We start from the raw sequence: 8,481 nt of genomic DNA, 5'->3' as shown, positions 1-8,481 counted from the left end.
CTGGTTCCGGTTAGTTATGGGACTTCGCAACTTGTTCCCTTCTCCCTTGGGTAGAGCTACAGTCTAGCACTGGCTCCTCTGTAAGAGAGTACCCCAGCCACTCATGATGCCCATTATATGGCCCTATTTGCTTTGCCACCATCCTTTGGGAGAGGAGGCGCAGGCAGCTGACACCATGGTGATCTTGTGTAGGTAATAGCAGTCTCAGTCCATCTGTGCTTGCTGTGACCTTACCAGACAAATCTGTGGCACAGGGAAAGCCCACCGAACAGCCCAGGTACTCACAGCTGTTTAGAGACTGCCTGACAGAACTCTTTCAGGTTGGTTCCTGTGCCCTTTTGACATGCTCCCATCCTTTTGTTGTCATTGTTACTTGTTTTATTTTAATGGACTTAAAATGTTGCATTTGTAAAATTAATTTTCATTCAGATGGTTGGTTTTTCTTGTCTTTTTACTGATTTTAATTATTTGGGAAAGGGTGTGTGATTTTCATAATGACAACATCCCACTGAAATCCATCTGTCTCACCTCCATTGATGGGTAGCTATTTCAAGTTCAGCAAAGAAGACAGAGGCTGATCTCCACCTCTTCAATTAGTGTATGCAAAACAAAAAAGCAGCCCACACATAAAAGACAGGTATATGTATACCTGAAGCTGTTATTGTGCTGAGCCTGCTAGACATTTGCTCAAATTCTTGTATCAGTGCATTTACATTTAACATAATAAATGACCACTGACATAGTATGGAAAGAAACAACAAAGTACAAGAGAAACAAAAACATAGGCCACTTTTCAGGTATCTTTTTGTTAGAGCTAAAATATACATTTTCAAGAGCTCTCTGAAGGGGAGAAAATTAATGATACCCAAATATACTAAACTATATATCTGCCTTCCACACTTTTCTTCTATTGGTCAAGGCAGCTTTTAAGCACAGTAGAAAAAAAAAAAAAAGATAAAGCTCATGGTCCATTCATCCACTTCCTATTATAGTAGTTTAAATGCTGAAGTGTCCTAGAACTTTATGTATTCTTAATGAATTAAGCTGAGAAATTTTTTCTTTGTTCCAGTCTACAGCAAATATTTGTTTATTAAGAAATGTATAACTCCTCTCACCATCTGCATAAAATTTGTCAACATCTACCTGTAAAGAGATGAATACAGGCTGATAGCCTGTTCCTATAGAGTCCTAACTCAACACTACTGGTTATAGATAGCCTGTTCCTATAGGGTCCTAACTCAACACTACTGGTTATAGAGTCCTGGTATGTTTGAGCTGCTCCATACTAAGATTGCCTAATAAAATTCCCAAAGGGATATATGCATTTGGCATTACCCAAAAGATTATTTTAAGATTTTCTTAGAAGAAATTTTTTACAGTAAAGGAATCAGAGAGAGTCTAAGTATCATCAGCTTTGTGTACTTGGGTACATTTTTGGATTTTCCACCCTTAATGCTCTAGTGCAAGAAATAAATAGTCTAATAAATTACCTGGTGTTCTGTAATTATCTTTACATCTTAGTTAAGAGAGAAAGAGATCTTCATTGTCCTGTCCCTTGCAAATACTAAGAAGGTGATATCAAAAAAGGACATGCGCTCCTTTAATCTAGCACAATCCCCCACTATATTTTGTATATCATAACACTGACATTTTTGAAAAATTCAGGTCATTTTGTTATAGAATGTTCCAAAATTGAGATTTTTTCTGATTGTTTTCTCATTTGAAGATTCAGGTTAAACACTTTGGGCAAGAATATTACATGGGTGACATTATATAATTTTGATTGCATCATGCAAGGAGGTGCATGTTTTCAGCTTGTCCCGTTTTGGGCAATGCTTAGTTTTACCCGTTGGTGAGATGATGTGATATATGGAGACCATGTAAATACCTGGTTTCCCAACAAAGCTTCACTCAATAATATTAACACCCATTGATGATCTTTACCTGAATCACTTATTACATTGCTGGGTGTAACATTAAATTTTCTAATCTACTATTTTTTCTATATTTATTAGCTGACAGCCTTCTCTAAAGAAGAGCTTACTTTTCATCACCACCATCCCTTCTGAGGAACACTGTGAACTCACGTATTCTTTTTTATTCAATGTATCATAGCTCATTAACATCATTATTCTTTTTGATGCTTTTTGCATCAAGGACACTGAAATTGATTATACAGCAGAAGTTTTTGTTATTAGGAGATATATACTGTAGAAATGAAGTGTCATGATATATGCAACTTTCAAATTATTGAAAATATTCAAATACACAAATTATACAAAATATACCAAAAAAGTGTATTTGTACGTAAAGAGAGAGTTGATGTGGCACAATATTAACAAATTTTAAGTCTGGATAAAGGTTTGAATCTTTTTAAGTAGAAAAGAAAAAAAAAACCACACAAACAAAATGTTAAAAACTGATCGATTCTAAACCTCAGGTAGATTCCTTTTTCTTCCATTGCACCCAATTTCAAAAGGAGGGAAGTGTTCCCCTCCAGTCCCCAATACCTTATTCGTCCACCTTCATTAAATCTATCATTCGGTACTGTCCATTTTACTTCCATCATATACCTATCTCCTTTTCCCTTCCCACTGAAACCACACTATTTCAGGCTCATTACCTAGACTATTATGGTGGCCTCCAAATTTATCGTTCTCTCTCTAGTGTCTCTTCTCTATCCATTATCCACTTCCAAGCTTCCAAGACAAGTTCCTTAAGCACAGCTTTGACTAGGTAAATACCTGTTCAAAAGCCCATAGTGGTTCTTTGCCTGCCGTATAATACCATGCAGATTCCTCAGCAGGGCATTCAAAGTCCTCCACATTCTGCCAACTCATCAGCCCTGCTACCTTGAACAACATAAATAATATACTTAGGTCCAACTGACTCCTTTTTGGCCTGAAAAATACATATCCCTTTCTGCCTTCTTTCCCATCTACATCTCCATTTGTTGAGAATGTAGTCATCCTAAAAATTTCAAAATCTACCTCTTTCCTGAAGTGTTCTCCAATTCCCTTAATGTGGAAATTATTTCCCTTTTGCAGGACTCAGAACACTCACTATATGCATTTCCTATCACACATACATCAATGTGCCTTGTAATAGAGACAAGACTCATCACTCCTTTGAGAGCCAGTCAAGATTATAGCCTTCTTAAAGACAGAACCTCCTTTTTTCTTTTTTCAGTATTTCAGCTTTGCTTTATTTTTTTAATTGGGGTATAGTTGTTTTACAATGTTGTGTTAGTTTCTACTGTACAGCGAAGTGGAGTTCCCTGTGCTATACAGCAGGTTCTTGTTAGTTATCTATTTTATACATATTAGTGTATATATGTCAGTCCCAATCTCCCAATTTATCCCACTCCCCTTCCCCCGCTTGGTGTCCATACGTTTGTTCTCTACATCTGTGTCTCTATTTCTGCCTTGCAAACCGCTTCATCAAGACAGAAACTTCTATTACCCATTTTTACCTCTCCTAAAAACCAGTACAGTCCCTAGTAGGGCTCAAGAATGTTGGTGGAACTGCATTTTTAAAACTGCAGTCAAACAACAGTTTCTGAAAATGATGAAGTAAACTTTTTATAGGCTATATGGTCACCCCTAGATGGAAAATATTCTAGACAGCTATCAATGAATATATTACCCTGAAACATATCAGTATCATCATCATCATCTTCAAAAGCAGAGTCTTCAAAAATGAAAGGCAATGGTGGAAAATCTTGAAACGATGGAGGGTGATTGCATTTTGTTTGCACCAGATACAGTAAATAAGTTGGAGACATAAATTTGCCTCTGAGAGGTTGCAGTATTAAGACGTTTTGATTTGGAAGGAAATATGATTACTGTAGTTACCGAAGAAGAAGCATGACATAAGGAAAGCAATGTTTCAGAAACAGTATTCTGGAAGAGGAATACAAAACTAAAGAGAAGAACGCAAAGGTGCAATTAGAGGTGTGGCCTGGCAATGTCAGGTGAAGAGGGCCAGGAGGGGATCTATGACAGCAAAAGTGAAGACAGAAAGGCACAGATACAAATTTAAAGTATATCAAGGGTTGATTTAGGTAAGCTACAAAGAAAAGAAGAAATCAAGCATTTTAGGGATCAATTCTATTGTATGATAAATGTGTAGGATTCCCAAAGCACCTTGTGCATGTTTCTATTTAGCAAGTTGGGAAAAAAGTGTGTTTTCTTTCTCATCCCAGCTAGCTTGGAGCCACTTAAGGGCAAGGACCATGTTGCATCCATCTTTGTACCTCCAGCGCCTAGTATAGGCACAGAGAAGGCCACAGAAAAAAATATTGTAGATCTGAACTGATGACAATTTATTATAGGTAAAAGGGAGGACTGAACTTGCACATGAAATTCAAAGAGTACCCTGGGGTGGTAGCTGATCCACATATGTGTGTGAGTCTGACAGTCTTCCAGAAAGGAGTAGTAATACTTTTGTTTCAGGATGTTTGCAACTATGGTGTAACCTTTTTAAGAACAGAGTTCAAAATTATTTTGAACATTACCATAGCACCAAGCATAGTACTGAGCATGCAGTGGATGTTCAATTAGAAATATTTTTAAATATTTTTTTAAAAACCAACAATAAAAACAAATCTCTTTCACCATCTTCATTTCATCATAAAATATTTAAGTAAAGTCCAGTGTTTTCAAAATCACATGAGATTTTCCCCTGCTAATGAATATTCTTTCTATATAGAGAAAAACACATAAAGATGTTATGATGTTGGACCCTCATTCTAGAACTGACTAGAGAAAAATGTAAAAGTTTTCCTTATATCCGATTTAAAGGAAAGGAAGAAGAGTTAGACCATAGATTATAAAAAACAAAAAGAAACAAAAAAGGACACGCTTCTCAAAGTGGTTTGTCTTTTTGGATTACCATAAAACGTCATTTTAACTGATATCATTATTTAGTAGACACTTTATCTTTGAATCCTCTCTGAAATGTTTGCTCTCTCCACCTAATAGTAAGCTTATAGAATCTGAAAAATTAATCTGTATAGAAGGCACTGTTCCTAGAAGTAGCTTCCGTTGGCTTTTTAAACAGCTTTATTGAGGTATAATTTGCATACCATAACAATGACCCTACGTGTACAATTCAATGATTTTTAGTAAATTTTCAGAGTTGTGCAAACATCACTATAATCCAAGTTTAGGACATTTCTGTCACCCAGAAATATTCCCTTGAGTAAATTTGCTGTCATTATCCACCCTCAGCCAACCACTTGATCTGCTTTTTCCCTCTATAAATACATGCCTTTTCTGGATGTTTCATATAAATATATAGTCCTTTATGTCTAATTTCTTTTATTTAACAAAATTGTTTTTTAGGTTCATTCATGTTATGGCTTTCCAGTTTCCCTCTATCCTTACTACTATTTGATATTATCTGTCTTTATAATAGTCATTCTAGTGAGTGTGAAGTGGTATCTCATTGTTTTAATTTGCATTTCCCCAGTGACTAATGATGTTTGGTACCTTTGCATGTGCTGGTTAGCCATTTGTGTATCTTCTTTGGTGACATGTCTCATTCAAGTCTTTTGCACATTTTTTGAATTATGTTGCTTGTCTTATTATTGAGTTGTAAGTTTACATATCCTGGTTACAAGTCTTTTATCAGAAATATGATTTGCAGCTATTTTCTCCTAAGCACGTGATTTGTCTTTTCATTGTCTTAATGCTATCTTTTGAAGTGTAGTAGGTTTTAATTTTAATGAAATCCGTTTTTTCAATTTTTTCTTGTATAGATCATGCCTTCGGTGTCTGGTCTAAGAACTCTTTGCAAAGGTCATAAAGATTTTTCTTCTGTGTGTTTTATAGTTTAAGCTCTTATATTTATGTCTTTGATCCATTTGCTCTAATTTTTGTTTATCGTGTTAGGTAAGAGTCTAAGGTCACTTTTTTTCTTGTGAGTATACAATTTTCCCAGCACTCATTGTGGACATCCAATTTGTTTTAGCACAAAACTTAATTTCCCCTTGAATTGTCTTAGCACCTTTGTCAAAAATCAGTTGACCATTGATACACAGCATCTTTGCAGTACGAGTTTGTTGACTCAATTAAGTTGCATTTATCTGTTTGCCTGTACTTATGCCAGTACCACACTGTATTGATTACTGTAGCTTTACAGTACATTCTGAAATCAAGTAGTGTGTATCTTCCAAATTTTTCAAGATCGTTCTGGCTATTCTAGGTCCTTTGCATTCGCATATAAGTTTAGAATCAGCTTGTCAGTTTCCACAAGAAGCCTGTGGAGATTTTGATAGGGATTGTGTTTAATCTGTAGGTCAGTTGGGGGAGAATTACCATTTTAACAATATTCAGTCTTTTAGTCTGTGAACATGGAATGTCTATTCATTTATTCAGTTCACGTAAATCCAAATTTACTTAACATATACAAAGGTACAATACAATTGTTAACACTACAAAATGATGTTTGTGAAAGAAAGCAGCTGTAACCTGTATTATACCTTGAAGTTTATAAAATAAAAAGTAGTATTGTTTAAACAACTAAACTGATCTTTCACACTACTCTTATTTTTCAATGGGATGACTTATTATGTATAAACATGCATAACATTAAAACTATACGACCCCCAAATCATGTGCATCTTTATTTTATGTAGTATTATATAAGGCATATAATACCTTTTCTCTTGTTTTCTTAATTTTTACTGGGTTGCCTTGGAACTAACACTAGGACATTGGATCTGACATTGTTGGTTGTCTACAAGTCATTCCACATTATTTCCCCACTCTCAGGCTTTGGGAATGACACTAGACACACCTAGGCACCTAGGACATGAAAAACAAACCCATAATCAGAAAACATTTGAATCCCAAATAGGACAATTCACTGCCTTTTCAGGATGGAAGGACTCCAGTGAAATCAACCTGCCAAAGGAATCTAGTTAATCTCAGCAAAAAAAAAAAAAAAAAAAAGGTACTATATTGAGTGCTCTGCATTGATCTGTACTTCTGAAAGATCAGATATTTAGCAGTAGTTTGCTCAGCCTTGGTGAGAGAGAACCCATGCTGTCAGGCCCATGAATAGTCTCCATCCCAACCACAATGGCTACTCCGTTCTTGGGCTTGTGAGGCCAAGGCTGATATACACTGGATGAATGGTTCTGTCCACCTGAATGCCCCTTGCCTCTTCTGTGGTAGCTGCTCTTTGATGGACCCTGACAGAAGACTCAAAGATCTGTACAATTTGTGCCTGCTACCATGTATCCAGCCATGTGCTTCTTTCCCAGACTTCCTCAGCACCAGTCATCCAGCCTTGCTCCAACCAGCCAAACTATTTGCCAGTCTTCAAGAGTATGGGTATATCCTTACCTCAGATCGCTTTTCCTGCCACCAAGATGATGAGCAAGTGTACAATTTAAAACCCTACTCACTTGGAGGATTTCTCCCTCACCATTGTCTTTCAGAGTGGAGTTGAGTTGTACTGGCCACGGAGGACACTGGGTGAGAGATTGTAATTATTTTTCCATTACACCAGCTGAAATCAGCTCATTCATTTTTGATCTATTTTTGATTATGTAAGCTAAGTGCTTGGGGAAGTCAACTGTGAGTTGTCTTTTCACATTCTTGATAATGTCATTTGATGTACAAAAGTTTTTAAGTTTGATAAATTCCAATTTAAATATTTTTTTTCCTTTGTCTGGTGGGGCTTTCGGTGTCATATCTAAGAATGCATTGCCATATCCAAAGTCATGAAGATTCACCCTATGTTTTCTTCTAAAAGTTTTATGGTTTTATCTCATGCTTAGGCCACATATCCACTTTGAGTTAATTTTTGTAAATGTTGTGATGGAGTGGACTGGCATGGGTTTATTTTTGGACTCTCATTTCTATTCCATTGATCTATATGGTTTATCCTTATGGTAGTACCACACTGTTTGTTTGTTTGTTTTGTTACCACACTGTTTTTGATTACTGCAACTTTGTAATAAGTTTTGAAATCAAGGAAATGTGAATCTCCAAATTTGTTCTTCTGTTTCAAGATTGAAATTCCATATTAATTTGAGGATTGGCTTCTCCTTTTCTGGAAAGAAAAAAAGCCATTGGAATTTTGACAGAAATTGCATTACATCTGCAGATTGCTTTGGGGAAGTACTGATATCTTAACAATATTAAATCTTCCAGTCTATGAACACAAGCTGTCTTTACATTTATTTGTCTTCTTAAATTTCTTTCAGCAAAGTTTTCTAGTTTTCATTGTACAAGGCTTTCACTTCCTTGGTTAAATTTATTCTTAGATATTTTATTCTTAAAAGATGAGAGGGAATTCCCTGGCGGTCCAGTGGTTAGGACTCGGTGCTTTCACTGCTGAGGGCCTGGGTTCAATCCCTGGTTGGGAAACTTAGATTCCACAAGCCACGCGGTGCAGCCAAAAAAAAAAAAAAAAAAATGAGAAGAGGGGAAGGTAGAAATTCCTTCAACTGAGACTAAGGTGATGGAT

This window comes from Balaenoptera borealis (assembly GCF_965194805.1).
Source record: "Balaenoptera borealis genome assembly, chromosome: 10".
In the NCBI taxonomy this organism is placed as follows: domain Eukaryota; kingdom Metazoa; phylum Chordata; class Mammalia; order Artiodactyla; family Balaenopteridae; genus Balaenoptera; species Balaenoptera borealis.
This window is presented reverse-complemented; position numbering follows the sequence as displayed.